Source organism: Choloepus didactylus, chromosome 7, assembly GCF_015220235.1.
Source record: "Choloepus didactylus isolate mChoDid1 chromosome 7, mChoDid1.pri, whole genome shotgun sequence".
NCBI classification, from domain to species: domain Eukaryota; kingdom Metazoa; phylum Chordata; class Mammalia; order Pilosa; family Megalonychidae; genus Choloepus; species Choloepus didactylus.
Window position 1 is genome coordinate 8,321,492 of NC_051313.1, and position 25,143 is coordinate 8,346,634.

Genomic DNA, 25,143 nt, shown 5'->3' on the forward strand with positions numbered 1-25,143 from the left:
TATCAAAGTGGTCTCAAATGTTAGCTGAAAGTAGGGATATAGTAACATATTTGAAACATATGTTAATTTTCCATTGCCATGGTTAAATTAAAGTCAAAGATAAGTTATACGTAAGAACTTTGTGACACCAAAGCCACAGGCGTGGCAGTGGTGGAGTCGGTGGTTCACAAAGCGCAGGGCGCCAGCCACAGAGCTGATTCCTAAAGCCAGAGGAGGAAACACAACTTTCAGGGAAGTGGGGACGAGCAACGGGAGACCTCACCTGAGACGAGGTGCCACGTTGTCTTCACGTTGGTCCTCTACAATCTTCTCTAACTTACTGATCACTTGATTTACGCTGTGCATATGTTGCCATCTGAAAAATAAATGGTTTTCCTCTTTCCAGACATTCAACCCTTTAGCATCCGTGGAGCAGGGGGAGGAAAGCCACACTGCATCCATCAGTCATTGATTCCTTTTTACAACACATCTTTGTTGAGCCCCCGCTAGTTGCCAGGCACTATATTTTCAACCCTGTTCCTGTGGAATGCACAGCCACACCCAGGAGACAGGCGTTAAACAGAGCAAGCAAACAGTAAGTCCAAGAAATACCACTACAAAGGGAGAGAGAGATGCAGAAGTCAAAAGCAAGGTGCTGGGAGGGAGGGTCGCTGCCTCTGGGGGAGCAGGGAGAGCTCCCTGGGAAACAGCATCCACGGCTGCCTGCAGGTGCGTAGGGGACAGCCAAGCCCAGGAGGGCGAGAGGACAAAGCTGGCGGGAGGGCGTTTGAGGGACTGGAAGACCCGCAGGGCTGCAGCCCAGGGAAGGGGAGACAGGAGCACCTGTTTAAGCCGCCAGGTCCTCAGATGAAGCTAACGGGAGGGGTGAGGGGGACAGGGCTGGGGATGGGCGGCCCTCTCCTCTCCTTGTTAGCCTACTGAATTGAAAATCAATATATGTGTATGCTATTTGGGACATAGATGATTTTTAATACGGTGAGTTGTGTTTTGTTTTAAGAGACAAGAAGAACATGACTAGCTGGCTGCTAATTTATGCTGAGTCGCTATCTCATTTAGTCAGCAGATATTTACGGGTATTTACTAGGGCTGGGCATGAAAAGGGGCCTGTGGAAGGCATGGAGCCTGCAGCCAAAGGAGGAAAGCTGACATTGAGAAGGCAAATGCCAAGGCCCCGTGTGAGCAAAGGCTCCCAGCGCCTTCCTGGTGGAGGGAGGGGGTGAAAGTGATGTGCAAGTGTCGGGGGGACGGAGCAGGGGCTGTTGGGGTGCCCCCACATCAGCCCTGCCCCCAGCAATTTCTACCCAGCTCTTGATTATCCAAGCACACTTGATTGTGTTTCCCTGGTAAAATGGAGGTGCCGTTGGCTTGAAGAATCATGCAGTTTAGAGTTTGGGTTTTTAAGAAAACAACTTATGTTTTATACCTCCCCTGTAAAACTCCTGACAATTAAATGTCAAGTCATTCGACTCTGTGTGTTTGCATTTGAGAGAAGCCGCAGTTACAAGCTTGCATTAAAGTTAACACCCCTTGGAGAATGAGGAAGTAACAGTCGCTGTAAAGTGTTTCGGTCTGGCTGACCACAGAAGCTGAGGCTGGCAACAAATTTGATTTACAAAGTAAATATAAATTCTACAGTTGGTTTCAGCTTGTTGTTTCCTTAAAGGAAATATATTTTGGTTTGTGGTGTAAAAAACAGTTTAGCATTTTTTCAGAACACTAGGGGACAAACACAGTATCATGAAAGCACAGAGGAAAAGGAACTAATTTTATCTTCCTAACACAGATGATGTTCAGAATAAAAATGTCATACAATTAATATTCAGATGTCAAGTCGGTGGGGCATGATCCTTCCCAACATACTGCTCCATGTCTTATTTATGGCAGCAGAAGTCGAGTCTCCGGCATTCCTGCAGCTGGGTGCTGGCAGTGGACCGGCTCAGAACCTCAGGAGGGAGTTCTGAAGTGGACATGCGTTTCTTCAGGCTGAATCCCGCCCCGGCCCGGCAAGGGTGACAAGTGGCACAGGGATTTTGTTTCTTTGCCACTAAGCTAGCTAACACTACACAGTGAAAGTGTACATGGACTAATTCTGCAGTTTGTTAGGTTTAAGTCAGACGTTCATTAATAAGGAATCTCTGAATGTGAATGTTCCAGAATTTTCTCTGCCACGGTCAAGAACAACAGTCCCTTAATTATTGGTGTACATTTGGACTGGACTCAGCTCCCCACCCACCCCCCTCAAAAAAAAATAAGCCCTATTCTAAAAAAAAAAAAAAAAATACCTACTCTACATTCAAATTGAGACAATTTTAATAGGACTCGCCTTTCCGGAAACAATAATACCCAAAGGAAGGCATTTTGTAAAATGTGGTCCTGAACTAGTCACAGTAAAAAACATACACTGAATCTACTCTTGAAAATAGGCTACTTTCTGTCCCTCAGCTTGGAAGGAAGATGAAGGACAACCTGCTGGAAAACAGGAGTTTCCAAACCCAAAACTAAGCTCAAGCATCAGGCTGCAGGTCTAACATTTGGGGTAATGCTATCAAAGATGGGAGTCCTAAATGTGTGTGCTAGAGCAAGACTGAGGTCAAAAGTGGCCGCGGTCAAAAGTGGCATTGCAGGAGTTAAGCAAACTAACCCGAATAAAGGGAGGGGAGGGGAGGCCTGGGACTCCCACCCCACAGCCCTGGGTGCTGGCTTGGTTTCTGGGACCTTCTCCCAACCCTGGCCCCACTGGCTGGACCCAGGTGGACCCTGCCAGAGCCAGTCCAATCGTGAGAGCCAGAGGCTGGAGCCCTCAGCAGAGTGGGGTGGGAGCGGATGCAAAAGGCTGCTCTGAGGTGCAGGAGCCCCTTGCAAACTGAACTAAAGAGGGAAACAGAAACTATGAGTAAGCAGGGGCAGGCGGTGGGCCTAGAGAAGGCGGCCGAGCAGATGTGCAGAGAGGAGCTGCCGAGAGCCCGTGTGCCTCGTGATTCTGGGTGGCTTCTCGTTCTTCTGCAGCTCAAGTCCACAGGTGTCCTTATTATATAAATAAATAAGTAAAAAGGTGCACACACACTCCTTGTTGAGGTAGCTATAAAAAGCCTGTGGCGGTTCCTGGCAGACAAAAGGATCCTAAACACACGCACCGTCCCATATCCTGACTTTATCCTATGCTGACCAGAAACTTCAACACTGAAAAAATGATTTCCTGTGTCTTTAAACAAAAGAAAATCAACATTACTGGCCCAAAATGAAGCTTCTTTCTGAAAAGACAGTTGAAATTACTCCTGTTCTCTCACAGAAACCCTGGCTTCACATATACTAATGAGGAAAGGTCCAGAAGAGATAAAGGGATTTAGGAAAATTGATGTTGAAAAAGGTAATTGTCCCAGGGACAACCATGACTCCATCAGCAAATGTTTATTGAGGATTAAGCAGGGGAAAAAATTAACAAAAATCCCTGCCCTCATGGAACATACAGACTAGAGAAGGAGACGTAGAATAAACAAAGCAAATAGGGAAATAGCATGTTAGATGAGTGCTAAAGAAAGAATAAAGCAATGTGATATAAAGCCAGGCAGGGGGGCATTGGTATTTTAGGGGAGTGGCTGGGAGCACTTGAACTAAGGTAACTTTTGTGAGGAGAATTGACAAAGGTGAGGGAACTCCCCTCCCTACAGCTACCTGGGACAAGAGCTTTCAAGACAGAGCAAGCAGCACTGCAATGGCGCCGAGGCAGGAACATCTAGAGTGTTGGTGAGAAAGCAAGGAGGAGGGTATGTGCAGTAGAGTAACTAGGGAAAGAGGTGAGAGAGACCAAGGGTCAGGGGTTAGGGGTCAGGGAATGTAGAGCCCTATAGGTCATCGTTCCTGCTTTGGTTTTTACCCTGAGTAGATGGGCAGTGACTGGAGGGATTTTAGCATAAGAGTGGAATTACTTGACCTACACTTTAACAGGATCCCACAGCTGTTGTGTTGAATGTAGATGGAGGGGTAGAGTGGAAGCAGGTTGACAATTAGGAGAAAAACAATAATTCAGGAAGACAATGGCAATTGGGCCAGGTGCTGGCAGTGAAGATGATGATAAGTGTTCAGATTCTGCATATATGTTGAAGATAGAATGGAGAGGGTGTTGGATCAGATGTGGGATGGGAAAAAGAGTAGTCAAGAGTGACTCCAAAGTTTTTGGCCCAATACCATAAGGATGGAGCTGCCATGTTCTGAAAAGGAGAAAAACAGAGGAGGGGATGTTGAGGGATAAATGTTGGGCATTTTAAGCTTTATATGACTTTAAAAATGCCCAAGTAGAGGTGTCAATGGGATTTGGACATATGAATCTGGAGTTCAGGCAGTGGTCTGGGTTGACAATACCTTGATTTCAGACTTCTAACCTCCAAAACTGTGGGACGACAATAAATTCCTGTTGTTTAAGCCAACTCATTGTGTGGTAGCTGTCATAGCAGCTCTGGCAAACTAAGACACACAGTCTGTTTTATCCATTCACCCACTGAAAGATATTTGGGCTGTTTCCATTATTTGACCATTATGAAGAATGTGCTAAACATTCATGTACATGTTTTTATCATGCATGGGTATTGAATTTTGTCAAATGCTTTTCCTGAAGCAATTGCTGTAACCCTGTGTTTTCACTCTTTGGACTATTAACATGGTGATTTATAGTGATTGGTTTTCAAATATTGAACCAGCCTTGCATTCCCAGGATAAAATCCTTTTGGTTGTGATGAATTATTATTTTTGTATATTACTGGATTCAATTTGCAATTTTTTTGTGGAAGATTTTTGTACCATGTTCATGATGGTTATTTATCTTTGTCTGGTTTTGGTATCAGGGTAATGCTGACCTCTTAAAAAGCATTTGTAAGTATTCCCTCCTCAATTTTTTAGAAGATATGATGTAGAACTGGGTTAGTTCTTCATTAAATGTTTGGTCGAATTTTCCAGTGAAAACCCTGGGGCTGGAGATTTCTTTACCAGAAGGTTTTAAACCACAGATTCAATTTTTTTTAGATTTTTTATTTTGAAATAAATTCAAACTTACAGTAACAGTTGCAAAAATAATACAAACCCCATACACAGAACTCCAGCATACCCTAACCCCCCTCCACTGATACCTCAATCTACCAACTTTAATATTTTCTCACTTTACCATTTCTTTCTTTCTTTCCCTCCCTCCCTCCCTCCCTATCATCCATCATCTATTGCTCTGTCTTCTGAACATATGAGAGCAAGTTGCACACATCCTTGAACAAATAATATAATTCACATATACATTTCCTATGAACAAGAATATTCATTTATGTAATCACATTAAGTGTAGTTAAGAAGTTCAAGAAATTTAACATTGATATAAAGCTTACATTCTATATTTCATTTTTTTCTTATGCCCCAATTGTGTCCTTTTGAGCCTTTTCTCCTCTATTCTTAGATCTCATCCAGGATCATCTATGGCATTTAATTGTCATTATCTATTTAGACTTTTTTTTTTCCAATTGTGGAAACATATATACAGCATAAATCTTCCCATTCCAACCCCTCCCAAGCATTCCATTTAGTGGGATGTGCTAGTTCGAATGTATTACGTTCCCCAGAAAAAGCCATATTCTTTGATGCAATCTTGTGGGGAAGACATATCAGTGGGGATTAAGTTGGAACATTTGGATTAGGTTGTTTGCATGGAAATGTGCCCCACCCAACTACAGGTGATATCTCTGATGAGATATTTCCATGGAGGCATGGCTGCACCCATTCAGGGTGGGCCTTGATCAGTGGAGCCATATAAATGAGCTGACAAACAGAAGGAACTCAGTGCAGCTGTGAGTGACGTTTTCAAGGGGAGCTATAGTCAAGAGGGACACTTTGAAGAACGCACAGGAGCTGAGAGAGGAGTTGCAGCTTACAGACACATTTTGGAAAAGACCTTTGAAAGCAGACTTTTCCTCCAGAGAAGCTAAGAGAGGACAAATGCCCCAAGAGCAACTAAGAGTGACATTTTTGAGGAACTGCAGCCTAGAGAGGAATGTCCTGGGAGAAAGCCATTTTGAAACCAGAACTTGGAGCAGATGCCAGCCATGTGCCTCTCCAGCTAGCAGAGGTTTTCCACACACCATCGGCCATCCTCCAGTGAAGGTACCAGATTGCTGATGTGTTACCTTGGACACTTTATGGCCTTAAGACTGTAACTTTATAACCAAATTTAAACCCCCTTTATAAAAGCCAATCCATTTCCGGTGTTTTGCATTCAGGCAGCATTAGCAAACTAAGACATGGGCTTAATCGCATTCACAATGTTGCAATGCCATCACCTTCCCACCATCCATTACTAGAAATTTCCCTTCACCCCAAACAGAAACCCTACACTCATTTCTTATTAACTCCCCATTGCCCCTTCCCCCACTTCTCATAACCCATACTCTGCTTTTCATCTCTATGATCATATTCTCCGATTCTTTCTTTGTGTTTACCGTGGGGCTTAAATTTAACATCTTAAGTCTATAACAATCTTGTTTTCTTTGATACCAACTTAACTTCAATAGGACACATGAACTATGTTCCTTTACTCCTCTATTCCCTGACCTTTGTGTAGTTCTTGTCAAAAATTACATATTTTACACTGAGTCCAAAACCACTGATTTGTCATTACACTTTACATATTTTAGATCCTGTAGGAAGTAAATAGTGGAGTTACAAATCAAAAATACAGTACTATTGGTATTTATATTTACTGTGTGATCTTTACTGGAAATCTTTATTTCTTCATGTGGTTTCAGTCAATTGTTTAGTGTCCCTTCCTTTCAGCCTGCTCAATTCCCTTTAGCATTTCTTATGGGACTGATCTACTGGTGATGAAGTCCCTCAGCTTTTGATTATCCAGGAATGTTTTCATCTCCCCCTCATTTTTATCCTCCAGGTGTTTGTGAATTTTCTGAGTCTCTGGTAGTTCTTGACTTCTATTTGTATTCCATTGTGGTCAGAGAATGTGCTTTGAATATATTCAATTTTTTTTAAATTTATTGAGGCTTGTTTTATGTCCCAGACTATGGTCTATTCTGGAGAAAGTTCCATGATCACTAGAGAAGAATGTGTATCCTGGTGATTTGGGATGTAATGTTCTATATATGTCTATTAAATTTCTCTATTTCTCTCTCTTTTCTTTGTTTCTCTGTTGTTTCTCCTGAAGTAGGGCAGATCTTTTATTAGCAAAATCTCTCAGCATTTGTTTGTCTGTGAAAAATTGAAGCTCTCCCTCAAATTTGAAGGAGAGTTTTGCTGGATAAAGTATTCTTGGTTGGAGATTTTTCTCTCTCAGAATGTTAGATATGTCATGCCACTCCCTTCTCGCCTCCATGGTGGCCGCTGAGTAGTCACTACTTAATCTTATGTTGTTTCCTTTGTATGTGGTGAATTGCTTTTCTCTTGCTGCTTTCAGAACTTGCTCCTTCTCTTCAGTATTTGACAGTCTGATCAGAATATGTCTCGGAGTAGGTTTATTTGGATTTATTCTATTAGGAGTTCGCTGGGCATTTATGCTTTGTGTATTTATATTGTGTAGAAGGTTTGGGAAGTTTTCCCCAACAATTTCTTTGAATACTCTTTCTAGACCTTTACCCTTCTCTTCCCCTTCTGGGATACCAATGAGTCTTATATTTGGATGTTTTATTTTATCTGTCATATCCCTTGGATCCATTTTGATTTTTTTGATTTTTTTCCCCATTCTTTCTTTGCTCTTTCATTTTCTGCTCTGTGGTTCTCAAAGTTGTTCAGCTTCCTCTAGTCTTGTACTATGAGTATCCAGACTCTTTTTAATTCAATCAGCAGTTTCTTTTATTTCCATAAGATCATCTCTTTATTTACTCTTGAAATTTCTTCTTTATGCTCTTCTAGGGTCTTCTTCATGTCCTTCATATCCTGTGCCATGCTCTTGCTGTTTGTCTTTAGTTCTTTGATTAATTGCTCCAAGTACTGCGTCTTCTCTGATCTTTTGATTTGGGTGTTTGGGTCTGGGTTATCCATATCATCTGGTTTTTTCATATGCTTTAAAATTTTCTGTTGTTTTGGGGCTCTTGGCATTTGCTTTACTTGATAGTGCTCTTTTAAGAAATGAAGGATTATTCAGACACCAATCTCTAATTTGTCAGATCGACAGCTTGGTGGCATACACTTTCTCTAACTAACCAGCAGATGGCATCCATGAGTCATGTATTCCCCTCAAGTCAGTTCTCCCCAACTCTGTCTTTGTGGTATGTGGGAGTCTGATTCTTGTGGGGTCCAATTGCTGCACCAAGTTTGGTTGTGTTGTTGGTGCTGTCTGCCCTGAATGTGGGGCATTTGAGCGGTTAGGGAGGCAGGGCAGCTTTAATAATCAAACCTCCCAGGTATTCCTGAAAGGCTGTTGCAAGAGTTTAAACCTTCATTTCAGTCTCACCACAGATTGTCTCTACCGCTGACCCACAAGTCCTTGGTATTGGCATAGGGTCCCTGGGATTTCTGGGTGAGTTCCTCTTCCCAGCAGTGCCCTTCTAGGGCCTCTGCTGAGGGAAGGTTGTGCTATGTCACAAGTGCGTGCTGTCCCTCAAAGGAAGCCCTGGGCCACCAGGCCATGCAGGGGCTCCCAGCCTGCTGTAAAGATGGCTGAATGGGGCTTGTTAATTTCCCCCTTTTCGCACAGCTCCACCTTCTCGGCTCTGGAACAATTAGCTGTGGGTGCACAAAAGGCTATTGTCCACACCCGACACTGTGGTGTGTTTGTGTGCAGCTAGAAACACTCCCCCCCCGTCACACTGAGTTTCTTGGCGTGGCTCTGGGCTGTGGCCCCAGGACCAGCAGGAGTATTCCTGGCCCGCCAGGAAGATGGCTGCAAGGGGCATGGATTTTTTCCCCTTTTGGCTAATCTCTGCCTGCCTCACTCTGAGACAATTAGTGGCGGATGCACGAAAGGCTGTCTTCCATACCAGATATTGAGGCCGCGCTTCACTGTGCAGTTTTCGCTGCCGTATCTGCAGCCACTTTTGGGTTTTTTTAAAAAAGAACTAGTCTGTCTCCAAATGCCAACCCTTGGTTTCCCCACACCACAGTGTGGCTGGTTATTCAGCGGCTCACTCACTCATTTCAGAATGCAGACTCCCGGTTTCACCAAGTTCACGGTCCCTGTGGATTTAGCAGAACTTGTCCAGCTGGTGCATCACTGGAACTGGTGTTCTGGGTCACTTTCTGGCTTTTATCTAGTATTTTTCATGGAGGTGTTTTTTTGCCCTGTCTCTCCTAGCTGCCATCTTAGTTTCTCCCCCCAGATTCAATTTTTAAAATAGTTATAGGACTGTTCAGTTTACCTATTTCATCTTGGATGAGGTATTGTTGTCTGTGAATATCCAAGAATCCAACCATTTCAACTAAGTTATCAGATTTATATGCACAGAGTTTTTGTAGTGTTCCCTTATTATCCTTCTAAGGCCCACAGGCTCTGTAGTGATATCCCGTTTCTAGTTTAATTCCATTATGGTCAGATGTATGGTGTTTTTCCACTTTCCTTATTTCCCAGCAGGGCTTCCAGAAGGAAAAGTGAAAAAGTTTGGAACTCAGATTCTGCAGCATTCTTACTAAAACAAAAATATGAGAAAAATCTTTCTCAGATTTCCAGTGCTTCATGTCCAACCCAGCCCCAAGGTTTTGGAATTTAAGTGACAGCAGCACGTTAGAGAAGGAATCTGAGTCCACTGGCTACAGTTGTGTTCCTGTAGGAACAAAACTGGCAGATGGTCAGCAGCGAGCAATGAAGAAGCCTGTTTCACTCATTATATAAGTATTCTTTGGGGTTTCCAGAAATTATTGGGGAGTAAAAACCTAAAAAATAATGCATTCATCATTCATCAATCTTATAATTTTAATATTATTAGGATCTCACTTTACACTCCTAAACTGGCAAATTAAGACTCCAGTGAGACACAATATTTTGGAAAACAGGTAGACTTAACCATCAGTTAAAACATGAAAGTTAGGTAACTGTTATTTAAAGGGGCAGGAAGGGAAGTTAGTAATTCATGACTAAAATGTATTTAAAAGATTTAATAATTTAATATGACAGATTTTAATTATTTTGAGAACATTTAAATAAATAAGGACATAAAATACTGCACTCAATAACCAGCACATATTGTAAGATATTTTAGTTCTATATTATGATGATAAGTAGAAGATTTAAAAAGTAATAGAAATGTATTTTTTAAAACTGATAATCTTTTGACTTTTTACCCACCCAATTACTTTTTTTTATGTTGCATATTGCTAAGGCTTTCAAAATTTATCCCCTCTTTTGCTGTTATAACTGTTTGTCAAGTACTATAAATAGACTTGTCATTTATTAATTGATGTGAAGTACTGATTCACAAGGATTTATTTGTTCTCATGTTGCTTCTTTTAAAAAGGGAGAAGGATAACCTAGTAAATCTTGAACAAAGCTGCACTTTTTTTAATGCTCCATAAAAAGCCAGTTACCTTTGGTGAATTCATTAATTTAGTCTATACATTTATGGAAATGAATATTTGTGGGCATGTCTACATCTACTGTTCTGGTCTGGACTCATAAAAACACAATGAAAGTGTCTCCATTTAGCATTTTTATAAAGATTTCAGATATAAAGAAAACAGTGTGTTGCTTTTTTATGTTTTTTTTCTGGTCAAGGGTTTTTAAAAATTCTGAAGGGAAAAAAAATATGACCCTTTGAAAAAGATCATAAAAGGTAGGAGATATATGCTAGGGATTATGAAAAATATTTGTTCAGTGGTAAAGAGGTACTGGAGAACAAAAACTGGTATAAGAATGAGAAAACATAAGATGTTGCCAAAACTATGTTCTTTAATCAGAGAGAAAAAGAGCTTCTATAAAAAAAGAGATTAGAAAGTAAGAGCAAGAAAGAAAAGTTCTTAAGAATTAACTAGGAATGTCTAAGGGGACTTGATCTTCGCTCTCTACATATATAGTTTTTGCTGTTTTTAATCTATCATGTCCCTCACGAAAGCCAAGTTCTTGAATGTGGTCTTGTGGGGGCAGAATTATTAGTCTTTTAATTAAGATGGAAACTTTTGATTGTTTCCATGGAGATGTGACTCACCTAACTGTGGGTGATACCTTTGATTACATTGTTTCCATGGAGGTGTGGCCCCCGACCATTCAGGGCGGGTCTTGATTAGTTCACTGGAGTCCTTAAGAGAGCTCAAGAGCCAACACAGAGGCTGATGCTTGGAGACACTTGGAGAAGCAAACAGAAGAATGTTTGGAGATGCTAAGAGATGAAGCCCAGAGTTTGCCCTGGAGAAGCTAAGAGAGAACCTCCAGATGCTTAGAGAGAATTGCCCTGGGAGAACATGCAAGGATGCACAGGAGCTGAGAGAAAGAAGCTAAGAGAGACAGAAGCCCAGACACATTTTGGAGAAAGCCATTATGAACCCAGAATCTAGGAACAAAGGATCAGCAGATGCCAGCCACGTGCCTTCCCAGCTGACAGAGGTGTTCTGAACACCAATGACCTTCCTTCAGTAAAGGTATCTTCTTGTTGATGCTTTAATTTGGACACCCTTATGGCCTCAGAACTGTAAATTTGTAACTAATAAACCCCCTTTATAAAAGCCAATCCATTTCTGGTATTTTGCATAATGGCAGCATTGGCAAACCGGAACATAGTTCTATCCCCTATCCCCATCTTTTTTTTTTTTTTTTTTGGAGGAGAAAAGAATTTATTTACGATCTTGCAAGATAGGGCGTCCAGCCAAACATGTGGTAGGCTGGCGCGCCAGAGGAAGACAATGGTGATCTTTAAATCTCCTACTCCTAATTCGCAAGTCCCTCCCCTGTTTCCCCATTGACTGGGTACTACAGAGGTTACAGCCTATCCGAGAACACTAACTAATTCATCTTTTGTATCTCCATCTTTTTTATATCTCTCTTATCTATCTATTATGTCTATCTTGCTAGCTAGCCTTTTGGAAAAGCCGATTTTTGGTTTCATTCATTTTCTTTATGGTACATTAATTTTCTATATTATTAATTTGAGGTTTTATCCCTATTATATCCTTCCTTCTCTATCTTTGGATTTATTTTGCTCTTTTATTTTCTAACACCTTAAGATGGAGCCTTGATTAATGATTTCCCACCTTTCCTTATCTCTAATATAAGTATATATGCATTTTAAGGTTATAAATTTCTTCCTGAATACAGCTTTAGTTATGTCATGCAAGTTCATTATCATTAATTTGAAATATTTCTAGTTTTCATCATGGCTTATTTTTCAATCTGTGCACATCTTAGAAGTATATTTCTCAATATTCAAACATTTGGGGGATTTTTAGTTGATCTTTTTAGTTATTGATTTCTAGCTTAATTCCACAGAAGTCAGGGAACATACTCTTTATGATTCCAATCCTTCCTTTTCTGAGTTTACATATACCATCTTTAGTTTTATTTTCTATTTACCTGATCTGCCCTATGATCTTTTATTGTTCTTTTTCTTTGTCTCCCTTTATACCTTGTTTCTTATACCATGCTTTATTACTTTTTTGTGGTATACCTAGAGATTACAACATGTCCTTCACTTGTTAGAATCTATTTTAAATTAGACTTCTGCTAGTTCCATAACAGAACTAAGACCTGAGAATACTTCAACACCATTTACCACCATCCCTAAGCTTTTCTGTTATTGTTGTTAAAAATATTAATTATATATGTCAAACTTTACAAGACATTGCAGATATTGGGTTATATTAATATATTGTACACAGTCTATACCCATTTACAATTACTTACTTAAACTTCCTTTTGCTCTTCATTACTTCCTGTGTTATTGTGCTTACTCTTGCCCAAAGAACATTCAAATATTTATTTTATGAGGATTTGCTAGCAATAAATCCTCTGAGTTGCTTGTCTGAAAATGTCTTCATTTTATCTTCATCTTTGAATGATACCTTCACTGCTTACAGAACTCTAAGTTCGCAGTTATTTCCTTACAGCTTGTTAGAAATATCATTCTGTTGTCTTCTGGTTTTTATCACTTCTGTTAAAAGTCAGCTGTAAGTCTTGCTTATCCTTGGAAGTAATGTATTTTGTCCTCTGGATCCCTTTAAGATGTTCTCTTTGTCTTTGATTTTAAGCAGTTTACTATAATGTGCCTGGGTTGCTGACTTGATGTTTTCAGGAGTTTTGAAAAATGCTCTGCTAGTGTCTCTTCAAATATTGCTTATCACCCATCCTCTCCCTCTTTTCCACTGGGGCTCCAATTACATATATACTAGAATTTCTCACCATTGTCACTCAACAATGTCTTGTTCTATTTTTTGTAGTGCTCTCTCTTTTTTTAATTTCATACTTTCTACTTAGTGCTTCATTAATCCTGTCCTCTGCTCTCTCTAACCTATTAAATTCATCCAATGAGATCTTAGTTTTGACATTTGGTATGTATCAACTCTAGAACTTCTACTGGACCCTTTTTTATAGGTTCCAGTTCTCTGGTGAAATTCTCTGTAATACATTTTCTTAAATCTACTAATCACAATTATTTAAAAGGCTCTATTTAAAAACTCCAATGTATGGATCACCTGAGGGATGTTTCTATTTTTTCTCTTGGGTTTTGTCATTTTGTGCTGTCTCCTAGGAGTTCTAGTAATTTTTGATTGAATGCCAGGCATTATGTATGATGAATTATAAGGGCTATTTTCCTTTAGAGAAGACTTTCTTTTCTGGAAGACAGAAAGGGTGTGGATCACCTTGATCCAATCAGGGATTGGAATGATTAAGAATCATGTTCTTGTATTTGTAAGTCTAATCTGTTTTGGTTTGTCCTTACTTCTAGAGCATAGACTTCCAGAGTACACAACGGACAGCCTGTCATGTTTACCAAAGTCCCTCCTCCTTGGCAATGTCTGAACCCAGCTTTTATAGTTCTCAAATGCTGGGAGACTGCTTAAAGTTCTGCTTAGCATCTTAGCCACTTAGTTGCCACTTTCCGCTTTGTTTTTAGATGCTTACCTGTGCAGCTTAGGAGTCATCAAATGCCTAGAGGGAAAAAAAGTTGCAAAATTTCAAGTTCACTTATGTGGCTACCTTTGTATATTGAACTCCCACATTTGCCTCCCCAGTATCGTGAGTCTACCAAAGTTCTAAGCCTTTTCTTTCTACTTATCCCCTCACCTGTGCCACTTACATATTGAAAAGTGCCTTGAAATGATAAACACTAAGGAATGTCAGGGTTGTATCAGTATTTTTCCATGCCTCCAGGATCTTGCTCCTTTATCCTAACAGCTTTAGTTGCTCTCTGATGCCTTCAAAAGCTGTTTTTTTAAAAAATGTATTTTATCTAGCTTTTTCCATTTTTATTGTCAGAGGAAAGAAAGTTGGTCTGACACAAGCTACTCTGCCATAGCCAGAAGTGGAAATTTTCTAACAAGATGATTGCATACTTCTCTATAAATTCACACCAAATATCTTTTCATCCTGTCACTTTTCACTTATTTATTTTATTTTCAGCTTAAAGAGATTTTACTATTATTATTTTAAAATTATATAGTTTCAGAATTTCTGTTTACTTAAATGTATGTTATTTATTTTAGCATCTATAAATTCTGTTTCTTTTTGGCCTATAACATTAATCTTATAATACAAATTCTCTTGTAAGTTCTCTGCATCTAAAATTGCATTGATCTTATTTCTTTTAATTGGATGGTTTATTTTCTAAAGTTACAGAAAGTAATGGTGATTTAAAACTGGCCTGCATACATTTTATTCGTCTCAGTAGAAATTCTTTTTTTTCTATTGTTTATTTTATTCTCATAAAGAATTTCAAACTCCCTTGCCTGAATATCTGTCTTTGCATTTTGCAATTTCCATAATGTATTCACTTAAAGAGAATTTGAAACTCATACTTTTCTGGGGCATTATAAATATTCTGTTTATATGAAATTTGTATTCAAATAGTTGCTTCTTTATTATATCATTCATGTGAGTAGTATTCTCAGGGAGACATATGACTAACAAATAATTATATGGATGCAGACTTCATCCAAAGAATGGAAAGGTTATGAATTTTATTCATAATTCACTGTCTTTCATGGGAATAATAACGGAAAAAAAAGAACTTTGTATTGTTCCAGATACAAGTTATTATAAAGTTTGGAATCTCATCTCATGAAAAAACAATCATAAATGAATACTAAGGCTGCCTGCCACACTGGTGACTTGTAAATAAGATTGCTGCTCTATTGATATCCAACATTTACCTTCCCAGGGTGGACGTTCCCACATCAAGCTGCCCGCTATTATTTCTGAACGCACAGCTCTCCCCTGTGTGCTCAGTGGCAGAGCCTGCTTGTGGTTCTTCTACCCCTAGCAGAAGGTGCTCTTTCCCTGGCTTTTCTGATACACCTTCTGAGAGCTCCCTGAGGCAGGAGGCTGCTCCCACCCCACAGGCTTTGGGCGAGACCCTTCCCCTAAGTGTCTATCACGCGGCTAAGTGCAGACTGCTGCACTGAACACGACTGCACTGCAGGTTCTCTGACGGGCACCACCCAAAGGAAGGGATCTCAGAGGGGGCTACCTTCAGGGTCCCTCAGGGGCTGCCCCAGCCACCCTGAACTTGGTCAGGATCAAGTTATTCCAGCCATTAAGAGTGCTCGGAACATAACTCTGCCTGAGGACCCAGCCAAGCTCACGGAAGAGGAGAGAGAGAAAGAGAGACAGAGAGAGATTGCGTGTCACTCTCCTCAAGTCTAACGCCCTGAGATTAGCTCCTTTTGTTCAAGGATGACCACAGAGAAGCCTCCGTCCTTCTGGGGAGTCTACCTCTCACCCACAGGAGTGTGCTCGTGCAGCAGCCCCCCTGGGATCACCAACAGCAAAACGCAACTGCGCACTTTGATCATCCCGAGTTATTTGCTCCTGAATAATATGGCACATGGTCACCAACCATCCAGTCCTGGTTGGGCTGTGACAAACTCAGTCCTCCTCCCTGGTACTGTTCTTCCTCCAGCACGAGTCAAGGCTCTGGTGTCCTTCCTTGGCTTCTCTCCATCTCAGTGCATCTCATGGGAAGACACAACCACCACCACCAAACAACCAAGGAAGAACATTTGTGTGAGTTTTCTCTAAATCCATAGCCCCAGATACCCTCAATGCCCTGCCCCCAACGCAGCTTGGTGCGTGGTCCTTGAGCAAGAAGCCTTAACCTAGGACCTTAGGCTTGAGGAGAAGTGAAACTCTCTCTCTTTGGCTGGACCCTTAGATGCACAGGCAGCGGCTGTGCTCAGAGGCCTGGCCTAGGCCCCAGGACACATTGCAATTTTGTATCACCAAGCAGAACACTCTGCACCTATAGCCCCCCTGCAGCCCACAGAAGTCCCCCAATGCCAGATTGTTGATTTACATTCGGATAGCTAAGTAATCCATTTGAGAGGTTCTGTGCAAAATAAAGGGACCATCTGGACCAGAGATAAGGTGAAGGCTCTCTTTTAGAAAGCAGAACTGCTTGCGACTTTTACGTAAGTTTCTCCAGCGTCTTTTCAGCAAAATTTCAAAAAGCATTAGGTCACGTTGTCAATCAGTGTTCTTGGTAAAGGGCGGGATGGGGCCCGGGACCCACCAACCCCTCTGGATGCTGGAAACTTACTTTCTTGCCTCAGCTCTAAGATTAACTAGTTGGTTAATGTTGTTTAAATTGTGATTTCATCAATCATTGTATGTTCCTACTTCTACGCAAACACAGTAAGTTGTGACAAGAGTCTGGTATTGAAACAATGATATTTTAGTTTCAAGTGCAACAATATTAATATTTACCAAAAGAGACAAATAAATATTCCTTTTAATGATTAAAACTAGTCTTCATCAGATAACTGGGTGATCTGAGCTTGGTCTGAAGGTTTCATGGTTGCAAGCGACGATAGAAAGGTGACACTTACTCTGCCAGAAAGTTGCCTCTGACAAGGTGAATTGTGGGACAGGAATTTGTATTTAGGAAAGATTTCTTCTGTTTTGGGAGGTCTCACTTGAGTAAGCATATCAACGCCAAGAAGCTAATCGTTTCCCTTGGGACGGCCTGGGCGTGGATGGAGCCGTCGGGTGCAATGCTTCAGCCTGAGATGGAAGGATTCTGGCTAATAACGTAGAAAAATGTCCCGGGGAGCTGTGCATCTCTAAGAAAGAAGCTTTTCCTCCGAGGAGACTGGCAGTTTCTCTTGGGGGCGCACAGGGCCTGGGTGGGGAAGGGGAGGCACTGGGCCCCAAGCCATGGAGAGGAACAGGGGTGCACTGGCCCCTCCTCGCCCAGACCCCCGATCCTTTTCCTCAGCTGCTTCTTTCTGATCACTTGGGTTTCAGCTCAGACGTCACCTCCCACAGAGCGGACTTCTGGAACCACCCTGGGGCAGGTTTTTAAGGCAGGAAAGGAACTGATTTTCAAAGGCATCACTAAAGAAAATAATTTTAGCACCGTTTAATGTCCCCCCACCTTTGTGTGTAGAAGTGCCATTTTTATCAGTCATTCTTAGCCATTTGTGGATCCAGGCAAAATTTCAAGAAGGATTTCCCAACTCACTTGTTAAGTAAAAAGCAGCATTTTTGACTCTTCTACCACATAAGCATTATAAATATTTAAAACCAAAGAAGCTAGCCAGAATACGACCACCAATTCTGTGTCAACATGCTTGCCAGTGCCCTTTCATATTTCCACCCCTGTGGTCTAGAACCTTTGAGGGAACAGTAAAGAATCCTTCCTTACTAAGCGTGTAGTTTGGACAAGGGGCAATACTGACCGCTTTCTTTGTACAAGGCAACATGCCAAGCACCATTCTGGAGGGGGTCAGTGAAGAGAAATCAGCTTTAAAGGCTCACAGTGCATCCGGACAGACAGCAAAGAGGAAAGGATGGAGGAAAATACATTAAGCTTCAGTGCACATCGACAGAGCCCTGTGATGTAGGCTTTGTGTTTGCACCATTCCGGCACCTGGAGGCAAACAACAGGAACTGATTCTGGCACATTTAACCAGAAGAGGAGTTTATAGCTTACCAGCTGAATCCAAGGAATATGGAGAACCAGGTTTAGAACTGAGTAAGGTGTTGGGGGAGTTCAAGCAGAAGAGTCCAGGCCCAGAAATGCTCTGGTTCAGACACTTCTGTGGAAACCTCTTCCCATCATGCTGGCGCTGCTGGGAACACTCTCAAACCCCTGGGCACTCACCACCACCCCCAAAATACTTGGGGCTTCCTGCATCACTGCATGACTCCCCAGATTCAAAGTTCCACTTGGGGTAGGATTGGACAAGGCTGGTCAGATGTTCGCATCCCAGCCGTCAGGGAAACAGGAGATGGAATGGAGTCACCCCCTACCCCCACCCTTTAGCTTTCATGGTGGTGGGCTGAGCCCTCCCGCTCTCCCAGACTGATTCACTGGGAATGAGGTTTGAAAAGGAATAAGATTGGGATGCTGGGCAGCCCACAACATGGCAAAGCACTCCCCCACTTGGGCTTCCTGTGTCTGAGTGAGACACTCTTCCTTTAGCTACCTGTCAAAATAAGTGCTCCTGTCTACCGTAATACAACAGCCCACCATATGCCCCGAAGTGTACCCATCCCCACAAAGGAAACAACCCAAAGTCTCAATATTTCCTGCATTCAGCCCTAAATCCAAGATCTCGGGGTGATAGTCATAACCCCATCTTGATGCAACACAGCAGGGACTAAACTGTACAGTAAACCACCACCAACGCACCATCCACAACAGTGCAGTGGGAAAGAAAGCGAAGAAAAAGAAGATGATTGAAACACGTGGCAAATCAAAGGGTAAAGACACGAAGAGGCTCCAGTGACTGTATCTGTAATTTCCCACAAAGCCTTTGGGATATTTATGCCTTCCCTCCTCCACTTCATCCTCCTTCTTCGTCTTCCCTTTGCTTCCAGACGGGACCTTCCATCAGTCGTGGGTCAGCTGCGGGGGTCCTTCCGGTGTACACGGCAGTGGAATTCATTGGCATTTGCAGCTGGACAGGGGTCGGAAGAGGTCCCCAGTGACTCCAACCAACTTCCTAGCAGCCGCCATGCTCCCCTCCACCCCAGTCTTTCCCGCCCGTTGGCCCCTTTTTCCATAGAATCTCGAGCTCCAAGTAGCCGGGTGTCAGATTCACTTTAACATTGACAGAACCAGTGGAGCTCTGTGGAAGCTTGTTCCCTCGGTTCTAGAATCTCTAGGGCAGGAGAGCCTAATGCAGAGGCGCAGCCGCCGTTGGGTCCCAGAGCCATGTGTTCTGGCTAATGGGGAGCAAACTTCTGTGAGAAAACATGTTTGGATAAAATCCATCAATTTTTTTAGATGTTTATACAGATCAAATGTTATATTTATTTCTTAAGCTTTGATAATTCCTGTACTTTGAAAACTTAAAAATCTTGGACTAAGTTCAATATTGTGTTTACAAAGCCACTTGTTAAGATTTCCAAAGACTAAAATAATGTAAAATCCATTTTCTGTAACCATCTCTAGGCACAGGCACAGCACGGGGTCTTTAGAAATCTTCATAGCCAAGACTATAAATTAATGGAAAATATTCTTCAAGTATTAGCAGGTCTGTATAAACTCTACTTAAGCTGGAAATGTTTAATTTCAGTTTTTTCATACTTACCCAACACCCAGGTCTTCTTTCATAAAAGATCTCCTACATACATACTAAGTAAAGTTTTTGGTTTTTTTTTTAATTTTAACTTTTATTTTCAAATTTTAGATTCTCAAAAATATTGTCAGTATTGTACTTTGACCCAGGTTCCCCTAAAACATCTTCTATAACCACAGTGTAAGGATCAAAACCAGGAATTAACATCAATTCAAAACACCTTACTCAAATTTTCCCAGTTGTCCCATCAATGTCCTTTTTCTGGTCCCCGTTCAGGATCCCACATCGCATTCTGTATCTGTCTCCTCAGTCTCCTCCAATAGGGGGCAACTTCCCTGTCTCTCAAAAAAAGTTTTATAGCAATTGATTTTCTCTAAAGGTAATTATAAGGAAAGGTAAATCGCAAGGCTCGTTCTCCTAACCCCTAAATGAGTTGTGAACATTTGGAAGTGTCTGAGGCTAGCTGTTACATTAACGCCCTCCAGTGAAGCACACCTCCCGGCTGCCCCACTCCGTGCGCCCCTCCTCAGTACCCCTGGGCATGGGCAGGTGAACCGGGGGTGTCAGCAAACGCGACACTGGCAGACTCGGCAAGGGCTCGCACCCAGGGCTTTCCCTTCTTGCAGTGAAGAAACCTGGACCAGCCTCCGTGAAGATGAAGGACCACAGGTGGAGGAGACCCAGCTGTCCCAGGGGTTCCCGCTGAGCCCAGCACCACGGGACCCTCCGCTGTACACAGCCGTGGGAGGGAATCCCTCTGCATTAGCTGACAAAGAGAATTGTGCTAAATGGCTGTTTTAGATGCCTACATTTTGGGGAGGTTTCTTACGCAGCACTACATACATGATAGTGTCCACTGCAAATGTCACGAGCTAGTAATATCGAACACTGCCTCACAAGAAAGAATGGGAGCAATGAGGCTGTCCTGGAAACCTCTGGAAAAGCAAGACAACAATTGAAAAGGCACAAGCTCAGCTTGAGTAAGGTTTCAGAGACAATAAATCTATTCCTTTCCCTCAGTCGAATTCATGATTTAATTGGTAAATATTTGTTGAGCACCAGCGGTGTGCTATGGCCTCTCCCCAGCCTGTCTCATTCAACACTTTTATCAGTGACTTGGATGAAGACGTGGTGGGCAGGCTCATGAGAAGTGCAGATGGCAAAAGCCTGGCATTGAAAGCCTCCCGTGATAGAATTATGAATCAACAGAATCACAACAAATTGGATAAACGAGTCAAACCTATCAGCTTAATGGAGCTGCAAGTCCAATACTTAGGTTCAAAATACCAAGCACAGAACCGGAGAACCACATTTAACATATGTCATTTTAAACAACCCCAGTAACAACTACTGTGCAGGATTCGTGTTGCTTGTGAGCACAGCAATACTCAGGGACGTGAAGCGGCCGCCGAGCAGATGATGGAGTCTTGGCTGTGGTGGAAGCACCAAACCCAGAAGGCCGCAGTGGCCCCACTGCCCTCTGCTCTGGAAACCTACACCAGGAGGGATGTGCTCGTTCTGGATCTTGGCACCAACACTCAGGAGAAACAAGGACAAACTAGAGGAAAACCAGGTTAAAGGAATGTCTAGAGACTATGCCACGTGGGGAACGATTGAAGAAAGCAGAATAATTAGAAAAAAAGCCCAGTGGTTTTGAAATATTTGAAGGGCTGTCATGAGGACATGGTTTGAAGTGTCTTATCTGTGGCTCCAGGTATCAGGTACTTAGCCGGGGTCTGAAAGGAAAACGCTCTTCGTGCCTGAGCCACGTGGCGTCTGAGCTGCTGGCAGGCCCGGCTGAGAGGCACCTCCTCTTCCAGGTCACATCATGGCCTGTGACCCTGAAGCTTGACCTTTACCACCTGGACCAACCATCAGAAACTTCAGGGAAAACTCTTCCTCTAGTTCTACTCCAGTCAAGGTGGCTACAGGAGTGAGGAGCCTGCTAAGTGGCTTCCAGGGGTCCTGGAACAAGACATGTTTCTCTGTTCCCCTTGAAGAAGAGACTGCTGTGAAGCAAATCCTGCTGCAACCTTGGGGACCTCATTTATTCCTTCCTACATATTTACACAGCACTGACTCCAGGCCGGCTTCTTGATGAGAATCCAAGATGAAAGACACCATCTTTGTTCCCCAGGAACTCAGTCTAGTAAGGATGTTGTCAAATAAGTCCTTGTGGGGAAACATGATGCAATGCTACAATCAGGGCTATTTTTTCTGGATAGATTTTATAGTTCCCTATTTGACACAAATATTAGTAAATCACTCTGATTGTTTTAAATTTTTCTAAACTTAGTTCTAAATCTTCAGGGGATTCAAAGATGCAAGCTTATTAAGGAAAGTAGTTCCTTCCTAATTCATTGAGGTTATTTACCATCAGAGATTTGGACCAATGGAAGAACTGCATCTTTCCCAAGACCTGATGCTACATGTAAAGCTTCATTTATCACTAGGACATTAACAATTTCACAAAGTTGGTGGAAATTATCATCCAGTCCACTCCCTGGAATCGCATTATTCACAACCCTCAATTTTTCCAACTACCCTAGAAACTGACAGCTCCTCTCCAGGGCGAGACATTCAATATGACTGGGACCCAAGTCTCTTTAGACTCTGAAAACTTATAAAATGAAAACATCACAAAATATATAGCTGTATTTCCCATTTGATTTTTTTCTTTCATACTCCATATTTTGTTTGATGATCAGTCCACAGCAGTTAGGAAACAATTTGTAAACAATTTGTAATGCAAGTACTGAAAATTGAAAACTCCATGCTGTTATCACCCATTTCCAAACAAATTTCCAGTGGATTTCCAGCCTAAAATATAGGCAAATTATCCAAATAGAGATCTCAGTACCAATATTTTAAAATATTGATAAGCTGTTTGACCTAATTTCCTTCTAATATATGATCTAATAGCATATACGCCACGTGCTCAAAATTTCCATTAAAGAAAGTAACAAGGGAAAACGGAGCTAACACGACAAAAGATTCCACAATTTGAATGAGGATGCCTAGAACAGAGAGCAGGCTTTTTAGGAAACAATTCTACTAAAGAAAAAAAAAAAAGGTAAAAATGGTAAGTAATTTTAAATATTTAAGTTAGGTTAACTGCAAGATTATGACTTCAAATTGCTATTTAGTTATGCTTGATGTTGCAGGCTATTAAAGCTGCACTCCTACAGCCTAAGGAAAGTTAAGTTGACATGTAATAGTCATTCACTTCTTTAAAAAGAACATTTGCACTAAAACGGAAAAAGCACCTACCTAATTACATTTTTTTTTAAAAAAGTTTGAGGTCTGATTTTCTCCTTTAAACTGTGTTTCTGGAGCTACCAAAAACTCGCTACGAGGGACTTGATACAAATACCTGTGGACTAACTAGAAGAAACTTCCCAGGGTCCGGAGGAGACGCTGCCGACAGCTGTGGCCTTGGCTTTGATCTCTCCAGCGATATCAGAGGCTGCAGGCACTTGCTTCTCAGTTTCGCTGCTTTCTGCAGGGGTCTTTCATGGTTTCCTGGTTGGCCACCTCGCCCTGTTTTTCTTTTGCTCACCTTTGTTCTCTGGCTTGCATTTATTTTTGTCTGAAGATCTGTCCCATCTTACTGCCTTTTGTGGCTTTCCAATTTTCTCATGAGCAGGTTGTCCAACGTCCTTTACTCATCACCTCTTGGGCTCCCCTTAAAGCACCTTCCATCGGTTGACCTGACCCCTTCTGTGCATCTGGTGGGGTTGGACTTTTCCATTTACCTTTATAGACGTTTGGACTCAATGCACTTGTGCATTCTTTCCCATTCTTTGCATTATTCAACTGTTAAGGATATTGAAAATCTTATGCACTTGAATTTTGGACACTTCTCATGCTTTCGTCATGTTTGCAGTCACAAGTTTCCCACCTTGTGTCAGAAAATGTCTTCTAACTGATGTATTTAGCCTTTCCTAATTTCTGCATTCTTTACAGGAGCATTGAATGAGCTAATGATGCCAAACACAAAGCAAGCCTCTGCAGTGATAATTTCTAGTTCCTTCATTTTCTTTTAGAAAACTTCACATTATCTTTTTTTTCCTTTTGTTCATCCTAATGGAATCATGGCTTTTTAATAGATTCAATGTGTTTCAATTGACTACTATGTCTATTATAATTTTTTAATGTCAAATTTGCCAGCTTCTTTTAGGCAAGTTCCTGTGTCTTTTTGACATGACTTTGTAAATCTCTGAAAGCTTTCTTGTTTTCCAGCAGAAGATGATCCAAACTACTTTTACCTCTCTAGGCGATGCATAGACTGCAATATTCTCCAAAGATCCTTGGTTTCTTCGACTGAAAAATTAGGAGACCAAGAACTGTGCTCAATGGTGCAATGTGGAGTGATACTGTTCCTAAGTTATTTCAGTGTCAAAGCTATAAAACTTTGTCTTTTAAAGTTTATATTGATATTTCTCATTCTGTTCTGAAACTACAGTGTTCTTACTGGGATTCCATAATTGTAATAGCTTTTCTCTTATACTGGATATCTTCATTACTAACAAAAAGTAAGAAAAATTACTTTCTTTATCTGACCGTGAGTTCTGACATATCAACACAAATATCAATATGAACAATACAATTTTGAATGAAGCTCAATATTTTCTATGTAGTTCCTTTGGTTTTCAGAAGGGATCCCACAAAGGGTGTTATTTTAGTCTCCTTGGCTGCTCAAGCAAATACCACAGAATGAGTCAGCTAGAACAACAGGAATTTATTAACAGATGGTTTTTAGGCTGAGAAGTCCAGATCAAGGCATCATCAAAGTGATGCTTTCTTCCTGAAGACTGGCGTTCTGGGGTTGGTTGCCAGCGATCCTTGGTCCTGGGCTCCTCTCTCACATGGCAATGCACATGGCGGTTTCTTCTGGGCTCTCCCTTCTCTTCTGGGTTCCCTTTACCTGCAGCTTCTTGCTTCCCATGGCTTTCTCTCTGTCTAAGTTTCATTCTGCTTATAAAGGCCTCTAGTAATAGGATTAATACCCATCCTGAATGAGCTGGGCCACACCTTAATGAAGTTAAGTCCTACTTACAGCAGGCTCATGTCTACAGGAACGGATCAAGAACATGTTTTTCTGAGCTCCAGACCACCACAGGTGTGTGCTCCAGTTCCTTGTTGTAGCCCAATACTTCAGCCTTCATTCTTCCTGGCAATGGAGATGTTTATTTGGCAGATGGTTTGTTTCTCTCATTTCAATTGGTTTTGCATCATTGGTCTTTGACATCCTCACTGCTGCCAATTCTGCATTCTCAGAAGGTGGAGGCTTTGGGCTACCACTCCTTCTTGGTGCTAATATTCAGCTTCTGGAAGGGAGTCTAGTCCACATTGAGAAGATGGAAAGAGTTTCAATTTGTCAGCACCAGGTCTGTCTGCAAAGCCTTACTGAACAATTAAAAGTACAGATCAATTTAAACAAATTGATGTGTGGCAAATTAATTCTGCTCTCTCTTCTGTAATTTCTACTTAAATGCTCAA

At 41.6% G+C, this 25,143-nt stretch overlaps 1 protein-coding gene across 1 annotated transcript in view; it reads left to right on the top strand.

Moving 5' to 3' along the window:
- The first annotated feature begins 614 nt into the window (after positions 1 to 614).
- Positions 615 to 25,143, top strand: part of TXLNB (taxilin beta) — a 71,123-nt gene continuing 46,594 nt past the window's right edge. Inside the window, exon 1 of the mRNA XM_037844607.1 lies at positions 615 to 708. The gene's annotated coding sequence lies outside the window, so the exon portion shown is untranslated. The remainder of the gene's footprint in view (positions 709 to 25,143) is intronic.